The sequence below is a fragment of the Ranitomeya variabilis genome, chromosome 2 (assembly GCF_051348905.1).
Source record: "Ranitomeya variabilis isolate aRanVar5 chromosome 2, aRanVar5.hap1, whole genome shotgun sequence".
Taxonomy (NCBI): Eukaryota; Metazoa; Chordata; class Amphibia; order Anura; family Dendrobatidae; genus Ranitomeya; species Ranitomeya variabilis.
This window is the reverse complement of record NC_135233.1, coordinates 305,733,891-305,752,578: the sequence shown is the minus strand read 5'-3', so window position 1 is coordinate 305,752,578 and position 18,688 is coordinate 305,733,891. Positions and strand designations below refer to the sequence as shown.

At 44.1% G+C, this 18,688-nt stretch overlaps 4 non-coding genes and 12 pseudogenes across 4 annotated transcripts; all 16 read left to right on the top strand.

The window, feature by feature from the left end:
- The first annotated feature begins 832 nt into the window (after positions 1-832).
- On the top strand, positions 833-1,033 carry LOC143810969 (U2 spliceosomal RNA; annotated as a pseudogene).
- An 858-nt stretch (positions 1,034-1,891) lies between these two features.
- Positions 1,892-2,097, top strand: LOC143810929 (U2 spliceosomal RNA; annotated as a pseudogene).
- An 862-nt stretch (positions 2,098-2,959) lies between these two features.
- LOC143810928 (U2 spliceosomal RNA) lies at positions 2,960-3,159 on the top strand. The gene has a single exon (XR_013223272.1). It is a non-coding gene; the product is annotated as a U2 spliceosomal RNA (small nuclear RNA).
- An 858-nt stretch (positions 3,160-4,017) lies between these two features.
- LOC143810950 (U2 spliceosomal RNA) lies at positions 4,018-4,226 on the top strand (annotated as a pseudogene).
- Positions 4,227-5,084: 858 nt separating this feature from the next.
- LOC143810964 (U2 spliceosomal RNA) lies at positions 5,085-5,290 on the top strand (annotated as a pseudogene).
- An 858-nt stretch (positions 5,291-6,148) lies between these two features.
- LOC143810924 (U2 spliceosomal RNA) lies at positions 6,149-6,348 on the top strand. The gene has a single exon (XR_013223270.1). It is a non-coding gene; the product is annotated as a U2 spliceosomal RNA (small nuclear RNA).
- An 862-nt stretch (positions 6,349-7,210) lies between these two features.
- LOC143810936 (U2 spliceosomal RNA) lies at positions 7,211-7,413 on the top strand (annotated as a pseudogene).
- An 862-nt stretch (positions 7,414-8,275) lies between these two features.
- LOC143810927 (U2 spliceosomal RNA) lies at positions 8,276-8,478 on the top strand (annotated as a pseudogene).
- An 858-nt stretch (positions 8,479-9,336) lies between these two features.
- LOC143810935 (U2 spliceosomal RNA) lies at positions 9,337-9,539 on the top strand (annotated as a pseudogene).
- Positions 9,540-10,397: 858 nt separating this feature from the next.
- Positions 10,398-10,603, top strand: LOC143810943 (U2 spliceosomal RNA; annotated as a pseudogene).
- Positions 10,604-11,465: 862 nt separating this feature from the next.
- On the top strand, positions 11,466-11,677 carry LOC143810921 (U2 spliceosomal RNA; annotated as a pseudogene).
- Positions 11,678-12,535: 858 nt separating this feature from the next.
- Positions 12,536-12,741, top strand: LOC143810902 (U2 spliceosomal RNA; annotated as a pseudogene).
- An 854-nt stretch (positions 12,742-13,595) lies between these two features.
- On the top strand, positions 13,596-13,795 carry LOC143810923 (U2 spliceosomal RNA). Its single transcript, XR_013223269.1, has one exon. It is a non-coding gene; the product is annotated as a U2 spliceosomal RNA (small nuclear RNA).
- Positions 13,796-14,649: 854 nt separating this feature from the next.
- Positions 14,650-14,849, top strand: LOC143810922 (U2 spliceosomal RNA). Its single transcript, XR_013223268.1, has one exon. It is a non-coding gene; the product is annotated as a U2 spliceosomal RNA (small nuclear RNA).
- An 859-nt stretch (positions 14,850-15,708) lies between these two features.
- LOC143810952 (U2 spliceosomal RNA) lies at positions 15,709-15,920 on the top strand (annotated as a pseudogene).
- An 855-nt stretch (positions 15,921-16,775) lies between these two features.
- LOC143810982 (U2 spliceosomal RNA) lies at positions 16,776-16,988 on the top strand (annotated as a pseudogene).
- Positions 16,989-18,688: the final 1,700 nt, after the last annotated feature.

Here is an 18,688-nt window from a genome sequence, read left to right as displayed (position 1 = left end):
TTGAAATCAGCGCAAGTTGTCTTTTAACCATTTATGTGAATACTTTTCAGTGTCAGCGAAGCACATTTCAGATGCCAAGTGTAGCATTTTGCTTGATTTCACTTGACCATTTGCAACATTTTGTGTGCCTTGCCTGGCCTTGCTTTCACCTATGTATGTCAAGCATTGTATTGCATTCAATATGCAATCAATCAGTCAATCAATTTGTCTTTACTGGTTGCTGCAACAGGTGTGTTGAGATGTAGGCCCGTATTAGGCCTTTCTTACAGTGTTGCAAATATACTGTGCCATCTACAAAATTAGGCCCCTGCTGTCAGTACTTGGCGGCGTTTCAATTGAAGTATCCAATGAGTAGTTCTGCCATACATACCGCATTTGTGACCGTCGCATGAATTCTTCTGTAAAACATTGTCCCCCTCTTGTGGACCACCGACTTCTAAATGTGGTGTATTATATGTATTTGAAAAAAAAGGAAAACTGGTGTCTGTGCTGATCTCGAATCTGCTTGTCTTCTCCATCTACACCTGTGTGAGTATTCTAATGCTTTTGACCAACCAGGTGCGCTGCCTGCGGTAGATAGAATCTTAGCACGGAACATTCATGTGCAGTCACAATGGGGATGGAGGGTGTGGTCAAAGTAGGCGGAGTTATGCAGATTCAAAACGCGCCGTGCACAGCTTGAACACACACACACACACAGCAGAACTGTCATTGAGAATGCATCCCAGAGTTTCTGGAAATGTCTTCCCTGCGGCACTCTTTTTGCTCTGTCTCCACAATGGGTGTCAGTTTTAGGCCTAGGTGCGTCCGAAGTGGCAAACCATTTCTGGTTATCGTTTCTCGGCCTTATGCATCCGTCGTCGCCGCCGCTCAACATGTAGTGTAGTATCTGTTTTTATCAGTTTAATGTCTGATACGTCCCCCTATCCATATTAAATGGATTTTTAGCCCAGGTAGCTGGAAATGGAGCTTGCTCTGTCCACTCCACGCATTGACTTGTTATTGCAGTATCTCCGGGAACAGTGCACTCCTTCTCTGATCCGGTTTCCGAAAACAGATTGAATTGAAATCAGCGCAAGTTGTCTTTTAACCATTTATGTGAATACTTTTCAGTGTCAGCGAAGCACATTTCAGATGCCAAATGTAGCATTTTGCTTGATTTCACTTGACCATTTGCAACATTTTGTGTGCCTTGCCTGGCCTTGCTTTCACCTATGTATGTCAAGCATTGTATTGCATTCAATATGCAATCAATCAGTCAATCAATTTGTCTTTACTGGTTGCTGCAACAGGTGTGTTGAGATGTAGGCCCGTATTAGGCCTTTCTTACAGTGTTGCAAATATACTGTGCCATCTACAAAATTAGGCCCCTGCTGTAAGTACTTGGCGGCGTTTCAATTGAAGTATCCAATGAGTAGTTCTGCCATACATACCGCATTTGTGACCGTCGCATGAATTCTTCTGTAAAACATTGTCCCCCTCTTGTGGACCACCGACTTCTAAATGTGGTGTATTATATGTATTTGAAAAAAAAGGAAAACTGGTGTCTGTGCTGATCTCGAATCTGCTTGTCTTCTCCATCTACACCTGTGTGAGTATTCTAATGCTTTTGACCAACCAGGTGCGCTGCCTGCGGTAGATAGAATCTTAGCACGGAACATTCATGTGCAGTCACAATGGGGATGGAGGGTGTGGTCAAAGTAGGCGGAGTTATGCAGATTCAAAACGCGCCGTGCACAGCTTGAACACACACACACAGCAGAACTGTCATTGAGAATGCATCCCAGAGTTTCTGGAAATGTCTTCCCTGCGGCACTCTTTTTGCTCCGTCTCCACAATGGGTGTCAGTTTTAGGCCTAGGTGCGTCAGAAGTGGCAAACCATTTCTGGTTATCGTTTCTCGGCCTTATGCATCCGTCGTCGCCGCCGCCGCTGCTCAAGATGTAGTGTAGTATCTGTTTTTATCAGTTTAATGTCTGATACGTCCCCTATCCATATTAAATGGATTTTTAGCCCAGGTAGCTGGAAATGGAGCTTGCTCTGTCCACTCCACGCATTGACTTGTTATTGCAGTATCTCCGGGAACAGTGCACTCCTTCTCTGATCCGGTTTCCGAAAACAGATTGAATTGAAATCAGCGCAAGTTGTCTTTTAACCATTTATGTGAATACTTTTCAGTGTCAGCGAAGCACATTTCAGATGCCAAATGTAGCATTTTGCTTGATTTCACTTGACCATTTGCAACATTTTGTGTGCCTTGCCTGGCCTTGCTTTCACCTATGTATGTCAAGCATTGTATTGCATTCAATATGCAATCAATCAGTCAATCAATTTGTCTTTACTGGTTGCTGCAACAGGTGTGTTGAGATGTAGGCCCGTATTAGGCCTTTCTTACAGTGTTGCAAATATACTGTGCCATCTACAAAATTAGGCCCCTGCTGTCAGTACTTGGCGGCGTTTCAATTGAAGTATCCAATGAGTAGTTCTGCCATACATACCGCATTTGTGACCGTCGCATGAATTCTTCTGTAAAACATTGTCCCCCTCTTGTGGACCACCGACTTCTAAATGTGGTGTATTATATGTAATTGAAAAAAAAGGAAAGCTGGTGTCTGTGCTGATCTCGAATCTGCTTGTCTTCTCCATCTACACCTGTGTGAGTATTCTAATGCTTTTGACCAACCAGGTGCGCTGCCTGCGGTAGATAGAATCTTAGCACGGAACATTCATGTGCAGTCACAATGGGGATGGAGGGTGTGATGAAAGTAGGCGGAGTTATGCAGATTCAAAACGCGCCGTGCACAGCTTGAACACACACACACACACAGCAGAACTGTCATTGAGAATGCATCCCAGAGTTTCTGGAAATGTCTTCCCTGCGGCACTCTTTTTGCTCCGTCTCCACAATGGGTGTCAGTTTTAGGCCTAGGTGCGTCAGAAGTGGCAAACCATTTCTGGTTATCGTTTCTCGGCCTTATGCATCCGTCGTCGCCGCCGCTCAAGATGTAGTGTAGTATCTGTTTTTATCAGTTTAATGTCTGATACATCCCCTATCCATATTAAATGGATTTTTAGCCCAGGTAGCTGGAAATGGAGCTTGCTCTGTCCACTCCACGCATTGACTTGTTATTGCAGTATCTCCGGGAACAGTGCACTCCTTCTCTGATCCGGTTTCCGAAAACAGATTGAATTGAAATCAGCGCAAGTTGTCTTTTAACCATTTATGTGAATACTTTTCAGTGTCAGCGAAGCACATTTCAGATGCCAAATGTAGCATTTTGCTTGATTTCACTTGACCATTTGCAACATTTTGTATGCCTTGCCTGGCCTTGCTTTCACCTATGTATGTCAAGCATTGTATTGCATTCAATATGCAATCAATCAGTCAATCAATTTGTCTTTACTGGTTGCTGCAACAGGTGTGTTGAGATGTAGGCCCGTATTAGGCCTTTCTTACAGTGTTGCAAATATACTGTGCCATCTACAAAATTAGGCCCCTGCTGTCAGTACTTGGCGGCGTTTCAATTGAAGTATCCATTGAGTAGTTCTGCCATACATACCGCATTTGTGACCGTCGCATGAATTCTTCTGTAAAACATTGTCCCCCTCTTGTGGACCACCGACTTCTAAATGTGGTGTATTATATGTATTTGAAAAAAAAGGAAAACTGGTGTCTGTGCTGATCTCTAATCTGCTTGTCTTCTCCATCTACACCTGTGTGAGTATTCTAATGCTTTTGACCAACCAGGTGCGCTGCCTGCGGTAGATAGAATCTTAGCACGGAACATTCATGTGCAGTCACAATGGGGATGGAGGGTGTGGTCAAAGTAGGCGGAGTTATGCAGATTCAAAACGCGCCGTGCACAGCTTGAACACACACACACAGCAGAACTGTCATTGAGAATGCATCCCAGAGTTTCTGGAAATGTCTTCCCTGCGGCACTCTTTTTGCTCCGTCTCCACAATGGGTGTCAGTTTTAGGCCTAGGTGCGTCAGAAGTGGCAAACCATTTCTGGTTATCGTTTCTCGGCCTTATGCATCCGTCGTCGCCGCCGCCGCCGCCGCTCAAGATGTAGTGTAGTATCTGTTTTTATCAGTTTAATGTCTGATACGTCCCCTATCCATATTAAATGGATTTTTAGCCCAGGTAGCTGGAAATGGAGCTTGCTCTGTCCACTCCACGCATTGACTTGTTATTGCAGTATCTCCGGGAACAGTGCACTCCTTCTCTGATCCGGTTTCCGAAAACAGATTGAATTGAAATCAGCGCAAGTTGTCTTTTAACCATTTATGTGAATACTTTTCAGTGTCAGCGAAGCACATTTCAGATGCCAAATGTAGCATTTTGCTTGATTTCACTTGACCATTTGCAACATTTTGTGTGCCTTGCCTGGCCTTGCTTTCACCTATGTATGTCAAGCATTGTATTGCATTCAATATGCAATCAATCAGTCAATCAATTTGTCTTTACTGGTTGCTGCAACAGGTGTGTTGAGATGTAGGCCTGTATTAGGCCTTTCTTACAGTGTTGCAAATATACTGTGCCATCTACAAAATTAGGCCCCTGCTGTCAGTACTTGGCGGCATTTCAATTGAAGTATCCAATGAGTAGTTCTGCCATACATACCGCATTTGTGACCGTCGCATGAATTCTTTTGTAAAACATTGTCCCCCTCTTGTGGACCACCGACTTCTAAATGTGGTGTATTATATGTATTTGAAAAAAAAGGAAAACTGGTGTCTGTGCTGATCTCGAATCTGCTTGTCTTCTCCATCTACACCTGTGTGAGTATTCTAATGCTTTTGACCAACCAGGTGCGCTGCCTGCAGTAGATAGAATCTTAGCACGGAACATTCATGTGCAGTCACAATGGGGATGGAGGGTGTGGTCAAAGTAGGCGGAGTTATGCAGGTTCAAAACGCGCCGTGCACAGTTTGAACACACACACACAGCAGAACTGTCATTGAGAATGCATCCCAGAGTTTCTGGAAATGTCTTCCCTGCGGCACTCTTTTTGCTCCGTCTCCACAATGGGTGTAAGTTTTAGGCCTAGGTGCGTCAGAAGTGGCAAACCATTTCTGGTTATCGTTTCTCGGCCTTATGCATCCGTCGTCGCCGCCGCCGCCGCTCAAGATGTAGTGTAGTATCTGTTTTTATCAGTTTAATGTCTGATACGTCCCCTATCCATATTAAATGGATTTTTAGCCCAGATAGCTGGAAATGGAGCTTGCTCTGTCCACTCCACGCATTGACTTGTTATTGCAGTATCTCCGGGAACAGTGCACTCCTTCTCTGATCCGGTTTCCGAAAACAGATTGAATTGAAATCAGCGCAAGTTGTCTTTTAACCATTTATGTGAATACTTTTCAGTGTCAGTGAAGCACATTTCAGATGCCAAATGTAGCATTTTGCTTGATTTCACTTGACCATTTGCAACATTTTGTGTGCCTTGCCTGGCCTTGCTTTCACCTATGTATGTCAAGCATTGTATTGCATTCAATATGCAATCAATCAGTCAATCAATTGGTCTTTACTGGTTGCTGCAACAGGTGTGTTGAGATGTAGGCCCGTATTAGGCCTTTCTTACAGTGTTGCAAATATACTGTGCCATCTACAAAATCAGGCCCCTGCTGTCAGTACTTGGCGGCATTTCAATTGAAGTATCCAATGAGTAGTTCTGCCATACATACCGCGTTTGTGACCGTCGCATGAATTCTTTTGTAAAACATTGTCCCCCTCTTGTGGACCACCGACTTCTAAATGTGGTGTATTATATGTATTTGAAAAAAAAGGAAAACTGGTGTCTGTGCTGATCTCGAATCTGCTTGTCTTCTCCATCTACACCTGTGTGAGTATTCTAATGCTTTTGACCAACCAGGTGCGCTGCCTGCAGTAGATAGAATCTTAGCACGGAACAATCATGTGCAGTCACAATGGGGATGGAGGGTGTGGTCAAAGTAGGCGGAGTTATGCAGATTCAAAACGCGCCGTGCACAGCTTGAACACACACACACAGCAGAACTGTCATTGAGAATGCATCCCAGAGTTTCTGGAAATGTCTTCCCTGCGGCACTCTTTTTGCTCCGTCTCCACAATGGGTGTCAGTTTTAGGCCTAGGTGCGTCAGAAGTGGCAAACCATTTCTGGTTATCGTTTCTCGGCCTTATGCATCCGTCGTCGCCGCCGCTCAAGATGTAGTGTAGTATCTGTTTTTATCAGTTTAATATCTGATACGTCCCCTATCCATATTAAATGGATTTTTAGCCCAGGTAGCTGGAAATGGAGCTTGCTTTGTCCACTCCACGCATTGACTTGTTATTGCAGTATCTCCGGGAACAGTGCACTCCTTCTCTGATCCGGTTTCCGAAAACAGATTGAATTGAAATCAGCGCAAGTTGTCTTTTAACCATTTATGTGAATACTTTTCAGTGTCAGCGAAGCACATTTCAGATGCCAAATGTAGCATTTTGCTTGATTTCACTTGACCATTTGCAACATTTTGTGTGCCTTGCCTGGCCTTGCTTTCACCTATGTATGTCAAGCATTGTATTGCATTCAATATGCAATCAATCAGTCAATCAATTGGTCTTTACTGGTTGCTGCAACAGGTGTGTTGAGATGTAGGCCCGTATTAGGCCTTTCTTACAGTGTTGCAAATATACTGTGCCATCTACAAAATTAGGCCCCTGCTGTCAGTACTTGGCGGCATTTCAATTGAAGTATCCAATGAGTAGTTCTGCCATACATACCGTGTTTGTGACCGTCGCATGAATTCTTTTGTAAAACATTGTCCCCCTCTTGTGGACCACTGACTTCTAAATGTGGTGTATTATATGTATTTGAAAAAAATGGAAAACTGGTGTCTGTGCTGATCTCGAATCTGCTTGTCTTCTCCATCTACACCTGTGTGAGTATTCTAATGCTTTTGACCAACCAGGTGCGCTGCCTGCAGTAGATAGAATCTTAGCACGGAACAATCATGTGCAGTCACAATGGGGATGGAGGGTGTGGTCAAAGTAGGCGGAGTTATGCAGATTCAAAACGCGCCGTGCACAGCTTGAACACACACACACACACAGCAGAACTGTCATTGAGAATGCATCCCAGAGTTTCTGGAAATGTCTTCCCTGCGGCACTCTTTTTGCTCCGTCTCCACAATGGGTGTCAGTTTTAGGCCTAGGTGCGTCAGAAGTGGCAAACCATTTCTGGTTATCGTTTCTCGGCCTTATGCATCCGTCGTCGCCGCCGCCGCTCAAGATGTAGTGTAGTATCTGTTTTTATCAGTTTAATGTCTGATACGTCCCCTATCCATATTAAATGGATTTTTAGCCCAGGTAGCTGGAAATGGAGCTTGCTCTGTCCACTCCACGCATTGACTTGTTATTGCAGTATCTCCGGGAACAGTGCACTCCTTCTCTGATCCGGTTTCCGAAAACAGATTGAATTGAAATCAGCGCAAGTTGTCTTTTAACCATTTATGTGAATACTTTTCAGTGTCAGCGAAGCACATTTCAGATGCCAAATGTAGCATTTTGCTTGATTTCACTTGACCATTTGCAACATTTTGTGTGCCTTGCCTGGCCTTGCTTTCACCTATGTATGTCAAGCATTGTATTGCATTCAATATGCAATCAATCAGTCAATTAATTTGTCTTTACTGGTTGCTGCAACAGGTGTGTTGAGATGTAGGCCTGTATTAGGCCTTTCTTACAGTGTTGCAAATATACTGTGCCATCTACAAAATTAGGCCCCTGCTGTCAGTACTTGGCGGCATTTCAATTGAAGTATCCAATGAGTAGTTCTGCCATACATACCGCATTTGTGACCGTCGCATGAATTCTTTTGTAAAACATTGTCCCCCTCTTGTGGACCACCGACTTCTAAATGTGGTGTATTATATGTATTTGAAAAAAAAGGAAAACTGGTGTCTGTGCTGATCTCGAATCTGCTTGTCTTCTCCATCTACACCTGTGTGAGTATTCTAATGCTTTTGACCAACCAGGTGCGCTGCCTGCAGTAGATAGAATCTTAGCACGGAACATTCATGTGCAGTCACAATGGGGATGGAGGGTGTGGTCAAAGTAGGCGGAGTTATGCAGGTTCAAAACGCGCCGTGCACAGCTTGAACACACACACACACACAGCAGAACTGTCATTGAGAATGCATCCCAGAGTTTCTGGAAATGTCTTCCCTGCGGCACTCTTTTTGCTCCGTCTCCACAATGGGTGTCAGTTTTAGGCCTAGGTGCGTCAGAAGTGGCAAACCATTTCTGGTTATCGTTTCTCGGCCTTATGCATCCGTCGTCGCCGTCGCTGCTCAAGATGTAGTGTAGTATCTGTTTTTATCAGTTTAATGTCTGATACGTCCCCTATCCATATTAAATGGATTTTTAGCCCAGGTAGCTGGAAATGGAGCTTGCTCTGTCCACTCCACGCATTGACTTGTTATTGCAGTATCTCCGGGAACAGTGCACTCCTTCTCTGATCCGGTTTCCGAAAACAGATTGAATTGAAATCAGCGCAAGTTGTCTTTTAACCACTTATGTGAATACTTTTCAGTGTCAGCGAAGCACATTTCAGATGCCAAATGTAGCATTTTGCTTGATTTCACTTGACCATTTGCAACATTTTGTATGCCTTGCCTGGCCTTGCTTTCACCTACGTATGTCAAGCATTGTATTGCATTCAATATGCAATCAATCAGTCAATCAATTTGTCTTTACTGGTTGCTGCAACAGGTGTGTTGAGATGTAGGCCCGTATTAGGCCTTTCTTACAGTGTTGCAAATATACTGTGCCATCTACAAAATTAGGCCCCTGCTGTCAGTACTTGGCGGCGTTTCAATTGAAGTATCCAATGAGTAGTTCTGCCATACATACCGCATTTGTGACCGTCGCATGAATTCTTTTGTAAAACATTGTCCCCCTCTTGTGGACCACCGACTTCTAAATGTGGTGTATTATATGTATTTGAAAAAAAAGGAAAACTGGTGTCTGTGCTGATCTCGAATCTGCTTGTCTTCTCCATCTACACCTGTGTGAGTATTCTAATGCTTTTGACCAACCAGGTGCGCTGCCTGCAGTAGATAGAATCTTAGCACGGAACATTCATGTGCAGTCACAATGGGGATGGAGGGTGTGGTCAAAGTAGGCGGAGTTATGCAGATTCAAAACGCGCCGTGCACAGCTTGAACACACACACACAGCAGAACTGTCATTGAGAATGCATCCCAGAGTTTCTGGAAATGTCTTCCCTGCGGCACTCTTTTTGCTCCGTCTCCACAATGGATGTCAGTTTTAGGCCTAGGTGCGTCAGAAGTGGCAAACCATTTCTGGTTATCGTTTCTCGGCCTTATGCATCCGTCGTCGCCGCCGCCGCTCAAGATGTAGTGTAGTATCTGTTTTTATCAGTTTAATGTCTGATACGTCCCCTATCCATATTAAATGGATTTTTAGCCCAGGTAGCTGGAAATGGAGCTTGCTCTGTCCACTCCACGCATTGACTTGTTATTGCAGTATCTCCGGGAACAGTGCACTCCTTCTCTAATCCGGTTTCCGAAAATAGATTGAATTGAAATCAGCGCAAGTTGTCTTTTAACCATTTATGTGAATACTTTTCAGTGTCAGCGAAGCACATTTCAGATGCCAAATGTAGCATTTTGCTTGATTTCACTTGACCATTTGCAACATTTTGTGTGCCTTGCCTGGCCTTGCTTTCACCTATGTATGTCAAGCATTGTATTGCATTCAATATGCAATCAATCAGTCAATCAATTGGTCTTTACTGGTTGCTGCAACAGGTGTGTTGAGATGTAGGCCCGTATTAGGCCTTTCTTACAGTGTTGCAAATATACTGTGCCATCTACAAAATGAGGCCCCTGCTGTCAGTACTTGGCGGCATTTCAATTGAAGTATCCAATGAGTAGTTCTGCCATACATACCGCATTTGTGACCGTCGCATGAATTCTTTTGTAAAACATTGTCTCCCTCTTGTGGACCACCGACTTCTAAATGTGGTGTATTATATGTATTTGAAAAAAAAGGAAAACTGGTGTCTGTGCTGATCTCGAATCTGCTTGTCTTCTCCTTCTACACCTGTGTGAGTATTCTAATGCTTTTGACCAACCAGGTGCGCTGCCTGCGGTAGATAGAATCTTAGCACCGAACATTCATGTGCAGTCACAATGGGGATGGAGGGTGTGGTCAAAGTAGGCGGAGTTATGCAGGTTCAAAACGCGCCGTGCACAGCTTGAACACACACACACAGCAGAACTGTCATTGAGAATGCATCCCAGAGTTTCTGGAAATGTCTTCCCTGCGGCACTCTTTTTGCTCCGTCTCCACAATGGGTGTCAGTTTTAGGCCTAGGTGCGTCAGAAGTGGCAAACCATTTCTGGTTATCGTTTCTCGGCCTTATGCATCCGTCGTCGCTGCCGCCGCCGCTCAAGATGTAGTGTAGTATCTGTTTTTATCAGTTTAATGTCTGATACATCCCCTATCCATATTAAATGGATTTTTAGCCCAGGTAGCTGGAAATGGAGCTTGCTCTGTCCACTCCACGCATTGACTTGTTATTGCAGTATCTCCGGGAACAGTGCACTCCTTCTCTGATCCGGTTTCCGAAAACAGATTGAATTGAAATCAGCGCAAGTTGTCTTTTAATCATTTATGTGAATACTTTTCAGTGTCAGCGAAGCACATTTCAGATGCCAAATGTAGCATTTTGCTTGATTTCACTTGACCATTTGCAACATTTTGTGTGCCTTGCCTGGCCTTGCTTTCACCTATGTATGTCAAGCATTGTATTGCATTCAATATGCAATCAATCAGTCAATCAATTGGTCTTTACTGGTTGCTGCAACAGGTGTGTTGAGATGTAGGCCCGTATTAGGCCTTTCTTACAGTGTTGCAAATATACTGTGCCATCTACAAAATTAGGCCCCTGCTGTCAGTACTTGGCGGCATTTCAATTGAAGTATCCAATGAGTAGTTCTGCCATACATACCGCGTTTGTGACCGTCGCATGAATTCTTTTGTAAAACATTGTCCCCCTCTTGTGGACCACCGACTTCTAAATGTGGTGTATTATATGTATTTGAAAAAAAAGGAAAACTGGTGTCTGTGCTGATCTCGAATCTGCTTGTCTTCTCCATCTACACCTGTGTGAGTATTCTAATGCTTTTGACCAACCAGGTGCGCTGCCTGCGGTAGATAGAATCTTAGCACGGAACATTCATGTGCAGTCACAATGGGGATGGAGGGTGTGGTCAAAGTAGGCGGAGTTATGCAGATTCAAAACGCGCCGTGCACAGCTTGAACACACACACACACACAGCAGAACTGTCATTGAGAATGCATCCCAGAGTTTCTGGAAATGTCTTCCCTGCGGCACTCTTTTTGCTCTGTCTCCACAATGGGTGTCAGTTTTAGGCCTAGGTGCGTCAGAAGTGGCAAACCATTTCTGGTTATCGTTTCTCGGCCTTATGCATCCGTCGTCGTCGCCGCTGCTACCGCCGCTCAAGATGTAGTGTAGTATCTGATTTTATCAGTTTAATATCTGATACGTCCCCTATCCATATTAAATGGATTTTTAGCCCAGGGAGCTGGAAATGGAGCTTGCTCTGTCCACTCCACGCATTGACTTGTTATTGCAGTATCTCCGGGAACAGTGCACTCCTTCTCTGATCCGGTTTCCGAAAACAGATTGAATTGAAATCAGCGCAAGTTGTCTTTTAACCCTTTATGTGAATTCTTTTCAGTGTCAGCGAAGCACATTTCAGATGCAAATGTAGCATTTTGCTGGATTTCACTTGACCATTTGCAACATTTTGTGTGCCTTGCCTGGCCTTGCTTTCACCTATGTATGTCAAGCATTGTATTGCATTCAATATGCAATCAATCAGTCAATCAATTTGTCTTAACTGGTTGCTGCAACAGGTGTGTTGAGATGTAGGCCTGTATTAGGCCGTTCTTACAGTGTTGCAAATATACTGTGCCATCTACAAAATTAGGCCCCTGCTGTCAGTTCTTGGCGGCGTTTCAATTGAAGTATCCAATGAGTAGTTCTGCCATACATACCGCATTTGTGACTGACCGCATGAATTCTTTTGTAAAACATTGTCTCCCTCTTGTGGACCACCGACTTCTAAATGTGGTGTATTATATGTATTTGAAAAAAGAGGAAAACTGGTGTCTGTGCTGATCTCGAATCTGCTTGTCTTCTCCATCTACACCTGTGTGAGTATTCTAATGCTTTTGACCAACCAGGTGCGCTGCCTGCAGTAGATAGAATCTTAGCACGGAACATTCATGTGCAGTCACAATGGGGATGGAGGGTGTGGTCAAAGTAGGCGGAGTTATGCAGATTCAAAACGCGTCGTGCACAGCTTGAACACACACAAACAGCAGAACTGTCATTGAGAATGCATCCCAGAGTTTCTGGAAATGTCTTCCCTGCGGCACTCTTTTTGCTCTGTCTCCACAATGTGTGTCAGTTTTAGGCCTAGGTGCGTCAGAAGTGGCAAACCATTTCTGGTTATCGTTTCTCGGCCTTATGCATCCGTCGTCGTCGCTGCTGCCGCTCAAGATGTAGTGTAGTATCTGTTTTTATCAGTTTAATATCTGATACGTCCCCTATCCATATTAAATGGATTTTTAGCCCAGGGAGCGGGAAATGGAGCTTGCTCTGTCCACTCCACGCATTGACTTGTTATTGCAGTATCTCCGGGAACAGTGCACTCCTTCTCTGATCCGGTTTCCAAAAACAGATTGAATTGAAATCAGCGCAAGTTGTCTTTTAACCCTTTATGTGAATTCTTTTCAGTGTCAGCGAAGCACATTTCAGATGCCAAATGTAGCATTTTGCTGGATTTCACTTGACCATTTGCAACATTTTGTGTGCCTTGCCTGGCCTTGCTTTCACCTATGTATGTCAAGCATTGTATTGCATTCAATATGCAATCAATCAGTCAATCAATTGGTCTTTACTGGTTGCTGCAACAGGTGTATTCAGATGTAGGCCCGTATTAGGCCTTTCTTACAGTGTTGCAAATATACTGTGCCATCTACAAAATTAGGCCCCTGCTGTCAGTACTTGGCGGCCTTTCAATTGAAGTATCCAATGAGTAGTTCTGCCATACATACCGCATTTGTGACCGCATGAATTCTTTTGTAAAACATTGTCTCCCTCTTGTGGACCACCGACTTCTAAATGTGGTGTATTATATGTATTTGAAAAAAAAGGAAAACTGGTGTCTGTGCTGATCTCGAATCTGCTTGTCTTCTCATCTACACCTGTGTGAGTATTCTAATGCTTTTGACCAACCAGGTGCGCTGCCTGCAGTAGATAGAATCTTAGCACGGAACATTCATGTGCAGTCACAATGGGGATGGAGGGTGTGGTCAAAGTAGGCGGAGTTATGCAGATTCAAAACGCGCCGTGCACAGCTTGAACACACACACACAGCAGAACTGTCATTGAGAATGCATCCCAGAGTTTCTGGAAATGTCTTCCCTGCGGCACTCTTTTTGCTCTGTCTCCACAATGGGTGTCAGTTTTAGGCCTAGGTGCGTCAGAAGTGGCAAACCATTTCTGGTTATCGTTTCTCGTCCTTATGCATCCGTCGCCGCCGCCGCTCAAGAAGTAGTGTAGTATCTGTTTTTATCAGTTTAATATCTGATACGTCCCCTATCCATATTAAATGGATTTTTAGCCCAGGGAGCTGGAAATGGAGCTTGCTCTGTCCACTCCACGCATTGACTTGTTATTGCAGTATCTCCGGGAACAGTGCACTCCTTCTCTGATCCGGTTTCCAAAAACAGATTGAATTGAAATCAGCGCAAGTTGTCTTTTAACCCTTTATGTGAATTCTTTGCAGTGTCAGCGAAGCACATTTCAGATGCCAAATGTAGCATTTTGCTGGATTTCACTTGACCATTTGCAACATTTTGTGTGCCTTGCCTGGCCTTGCTTTCACCTATGTATGTCAAGCATTGTATTGCATTCAATATGCAATCAATCAGTCAATCAATTGGTCTTTACTGGTTGCTGCAACAGGTGTATTCAGATGTAGGCCCGTATTAGGCCTTTCTTACAGTGTTGCAAATATACTGTGCCATCTACAAAATTAGGCCCCTGCTGTCAGTACTTGGCGGCCTTTCAATTGAAGTATCCAATGAGTAGTTCTGCCATACATACCGCATTTGTGACCGCATGAATTCTTTTGTAAAACATTGTCTCCCTCTTGTGGACCACCGACTTCTAAATGTGGTGTATTATATGTATTTGAAAAAAAAGGAAAACTGGTGTCTGTGCTGATCTCGAATCTGCTTGTCTTCTCATCTACACCTGTGTGAGTATTCTAATGCTTTTGACCAACCAGGTGCGCTGCCTGCAGTAGATAGAATCTTAGCACGGAACATTCATGTGCAGTCACAATGGGGATGGAGGGTGTGGTCAAAGTAGGCGGAGTTATGCAGATTCAAAACGCGCCGTGCACAGCTTGAACACACACACACAGCAGAACTGTCATTGAGAATGCATCCCAGAGTTTCTGGAAATGTCTTCCCTGCGGCACTCTTTTTGCTCTGTCTCCACAATGGGTGTCAGTTTTAGGCCTAGGTGCGTCAGAAGTGGCAAACCATTTCTGGTTATCGTTTCTCGTCCTTATGCATCCGTCGCCGCCGCCGCTCAAGAAGTAGTGTAGTATCTGTTTTTATCAGTTTAATATCTGATACGTCCCCTATCCATATTAAATGGATTTTTAGCCCAGGGAGCTGGAAATGGAGCTTGCTCTGTCCACTCCACGCATTGACTTGTTATTGCAGTATCTCCGGGAACAGTGCACTCCTTCTCTGATCCGGTTTCCAAAAACAGATTGAATTGAAATCAGCGCAAGTTGTCTTTTAACCCTTTATGTGAATTCTTTGCAGTGTCAGCGAAGCACATTTCAGATGCCAAATGTAGCATTTTGCTGGATTTCACTTGACCATTTGCAACATTTTGTGTGCCTTGCCTGGCCTTGCTTTCACCTATGTCTGTCAAGCATTGTATTGCATTCAATATGCAATCAATCAGTCAATCAATTTGTCTTTACTGGTTGCTGCAACAGGTGTGTTGAGATGTAGGCCCGTATTAGGCCTTTCTTACAGTGTTGCAAATATACTGTGCCATCTACAAAATTAGGCCCCTGCTGTCAGTACTTGGCGGCGTTTCAATTGAAGTATCCAATGAGTAGTTCTGCCATACATACCGCATTTGTGACCGCATGAATTCTTTTGTAAAACATTGTCTCCCTCTTGTGGACCACCGACTTCTAAATGTGGTGTATTATATGTATTTGAAAAAAAAGGAAAACTGGTGTCTGTGCTGATCTCGAATCTGCTTGTCTTCTCCATCTACACCTGTGTGAGTATTCTAATGCTTTTGACCAACCAGGTGCGCTGCCTGCAGTAGATAGAATCTTAGCACGGAACATTCATGTGCAGTCACAATGGGGATGGAGGGTGTGGTCAAAGTAGGCGGAGTTATGCAGATTCAAAACGTGTCGTGCACAGCTTGAACACACACACACACACAGCAGAACTGTCATTGAGAATGCATCCCAGAGTTTCTGGAAATGTCTTCCCTGCGGCACTCTTTTTGCTCTGTCTCCACAATGGGTGTCAGTTTTAGGCCTAGGTGCGTCAGAAGTGGCAAACCATTTCTGGTTATCGTTTCTCGGCCTTATGCATCCGTCGTCGTCGCCGCTGCTACCGCCGCTCAAGATGTAGTGTAGTATCTGTTTTTATCAGTTTAATATCTGATACGTCCCCTATCCATATTAAATGGATTTTTAGCCCAGGGAGCTGGAAATGGAGCTTGCTCTGTCCACTCCACGCAATGACTTGTTATTGCAGTATCTCTGGGAACACTGCACTCCTTCTCTGATCCGGTTTCCAAAACAGATTGAATTGAAATTAGCGCAAGTTGTCTTTTAACCCTTTATGTGAATACTTTTCAGTGTCAGCGAAGCACATTTCAGATGCCAAATGTAGCATTTTGCTTGATTTCACTTGACCATTTGCAACATTTTGTGTGCCTTGCCTGGCCTTGCTTTCACCCATGTATGTCAAGCATTGTATTGCATTCAATATGCAATCAATCAGTCAATCAATTTGTCTTTACTGGTTGCTGCAACAGGTGTGTTGAGATGTAGGCCCGTATTAGGCCTTTCTTGCAGTGTTGCAAATATACTGTGCCAGCTACAAAATTAGGCCCCTGCTGTCAGTACTTGGCGGCGTTTCAATTGAAGTATCCAATGAGTAGTTCTGCCATACATACCGCATTTGTGACCGTCGCATGAATTCTTTTGTAAAACATTGTCTCCCTCTTGTGGACCACCGACTTCTAAATGTGGTGTATTATATGTATTTGAAAAAAGAGGAAAACTGGTGTCTGTGCTGATCTCGAATCTGCTTGTCTTCTCCATCTACACCTGTGTGAGTATTCTAATGCTTTTGACCAACCAGGTGCGCTGCCTGCAGTAGATAGAATCTTAGCACGGAACATTCATGTGCAGTCACAATGGGGATGGAGGGTGTGGTCAAAGTAGGCGGAGTTATGCAGCTTCAAAACGCGTCGTGCACAGCTTGAACACACACACAGCAGAACTGTCATTGAGAATGCATCCCAGAGTTTCTGGAAATGTCTTTCCTGCGGCACTCTTTTTGCTCTGTCTCCACAATGGGTGTCAGTTTTAGGCCTAGGTGCGTCAGAAGTGGCAAACCATTTCTGGTTATCGTTTCTCGGCCTTATGCAGCCGTCGTCGTCGCCGCTGCTACCGCCGCTCAAGATGTAGTGTAGTATCTGTTTTTATCAGTTTAATATCTTATACGTCCCCTATCCATATTAAATGGATTTTTAGCCCAGGTAGCTGGAAATGGAGCTTGCTCTGTCCACTCCACGCATTGACTTGTTATTGCAGTTCAAAGCAAAAAGAAAAAACACCAAACCGCACTGCCAGCTGATCACAATCCAAATATGTTGTTGTCCACTTCACACTCTACAGGTTAGGGTAGCTGTGCGTATCTCTTATCAACTAAGGGGTGCGACATCCAGCAAGTATGCACTTAGTCCAATGAAAAAAGAAGAAAAGGGAGCGCACTTACCCCTGTTGTAAAAGGTATCACTTTATTAGAACATCTTTAAAAACAGATTGCTGGGAGGGATAGGAGCAGCTCCGGACAACGGCCGTTTCGTGCGTACAAGCACTTCAACGGGTCCTGGAGACTTGTGGATCTCAAACAAATTAAATAGACCCTGCTGGGTTGCCCGCTCCGCCTACCACCTGTGGTGTATGATTCGGCGGGCGGGCAATCAATCAGAACACCAACAATACCATGCTTTAAAAACAACAAAACAAACAAATTAAAAGCAACATCAAAGCACAAATAACAGAGAAAGAAAGAAACAAGAAATGCGGAGATTCATCAAATTACAAAAAGACTGACATGTCCACCTTATCGTTTAGACCTATAGGTCCCGCAGCGTCTGTGCGCAGGATCCATCTGGCTTCCCTGCGCAGAAGGAGGCGGTGGAGATCCCCGCCTCCCTCTGGCAGGGACACCCGTTCGAGGCCGGCAAAGCGCAGTGCATGAGCGTCTCCTGCGTGGTAAGTGCGAACATGGCTTATCAATCTAAAGGCCCCCTTGCCTGTCTTTATCGAATTAAAATGTTCCCTAATTCGAACGAAAAGGGGCCTAATGGTTTTGCCGATGTAGAAATTCCTACAGGAACAGAACAAGACATAGACCACATGGGTGGTTCTACAGGAAATAAAGTCGCGTACACAATGCTGTATATGTCCGACTCTGACACTATTCCCAGTGTGGTGGAAAGAACAGAAGTTGCAGCCCCCACATTTAAAGTTCCCTTTTGGGATACAATCTGTCAGCCAACTATTTTTCTTTGATACAAAACGATTACGAACAACACTATCTCTGATATTTTTACTCCGGCGGACAGCAAAAAGTGGACCTCGATCCACTATGCTTTGCAAATCTCTGTCCTGTCGCAAAATATGCCAGTTTTTTCGGATAGCGGCTCTAATTTGATTATCTAGGGGACCGTATTTGAAGCTGAAGATTAATCTTTTTTCTTGTTTTTTTTGGGGGGATGCGGATATCTCTGTTTGGACCGCCCTATCTAAAGCACTATTGAGAATACCAGGGGGATAACCACGTTTTAAGAATCTGTCTTTTAAATCCGCTGACTGTTTAATAAAGACTTCCGGGTTGCTATTTATTCTTTTGACTCTAAGGAATTGACTGTATGGGAGGGATCGCTTAATATACGGCGGGTGAGCACTATCATAGTGTAGTAACGCATTCGATGCCGTAGGTTTACGGTGTACTTCTGTAGCAATAATATTTTCCATAGTTTGTAATTTTACATCCAAGAATACCAGACTAGAACCTCCAAATTGCGAGGTAAAACACATGTTCATGGTGTTGGATGTCCCCAGGTAGTTCACAAATTTGGTGAACTCATCCTGGTGCCCATCCCACACCACGAACATGTCATCAACATATCTAGCATAAAGCTTGATATGTTTGAGGAACGGGTTTTTTGAGGAATAAATATACTCCTCCTCAAACCTGGCAAGGAAGAGGTTCGCCAGGGTACATGCGACGGGGGTACCCATAGCGGTA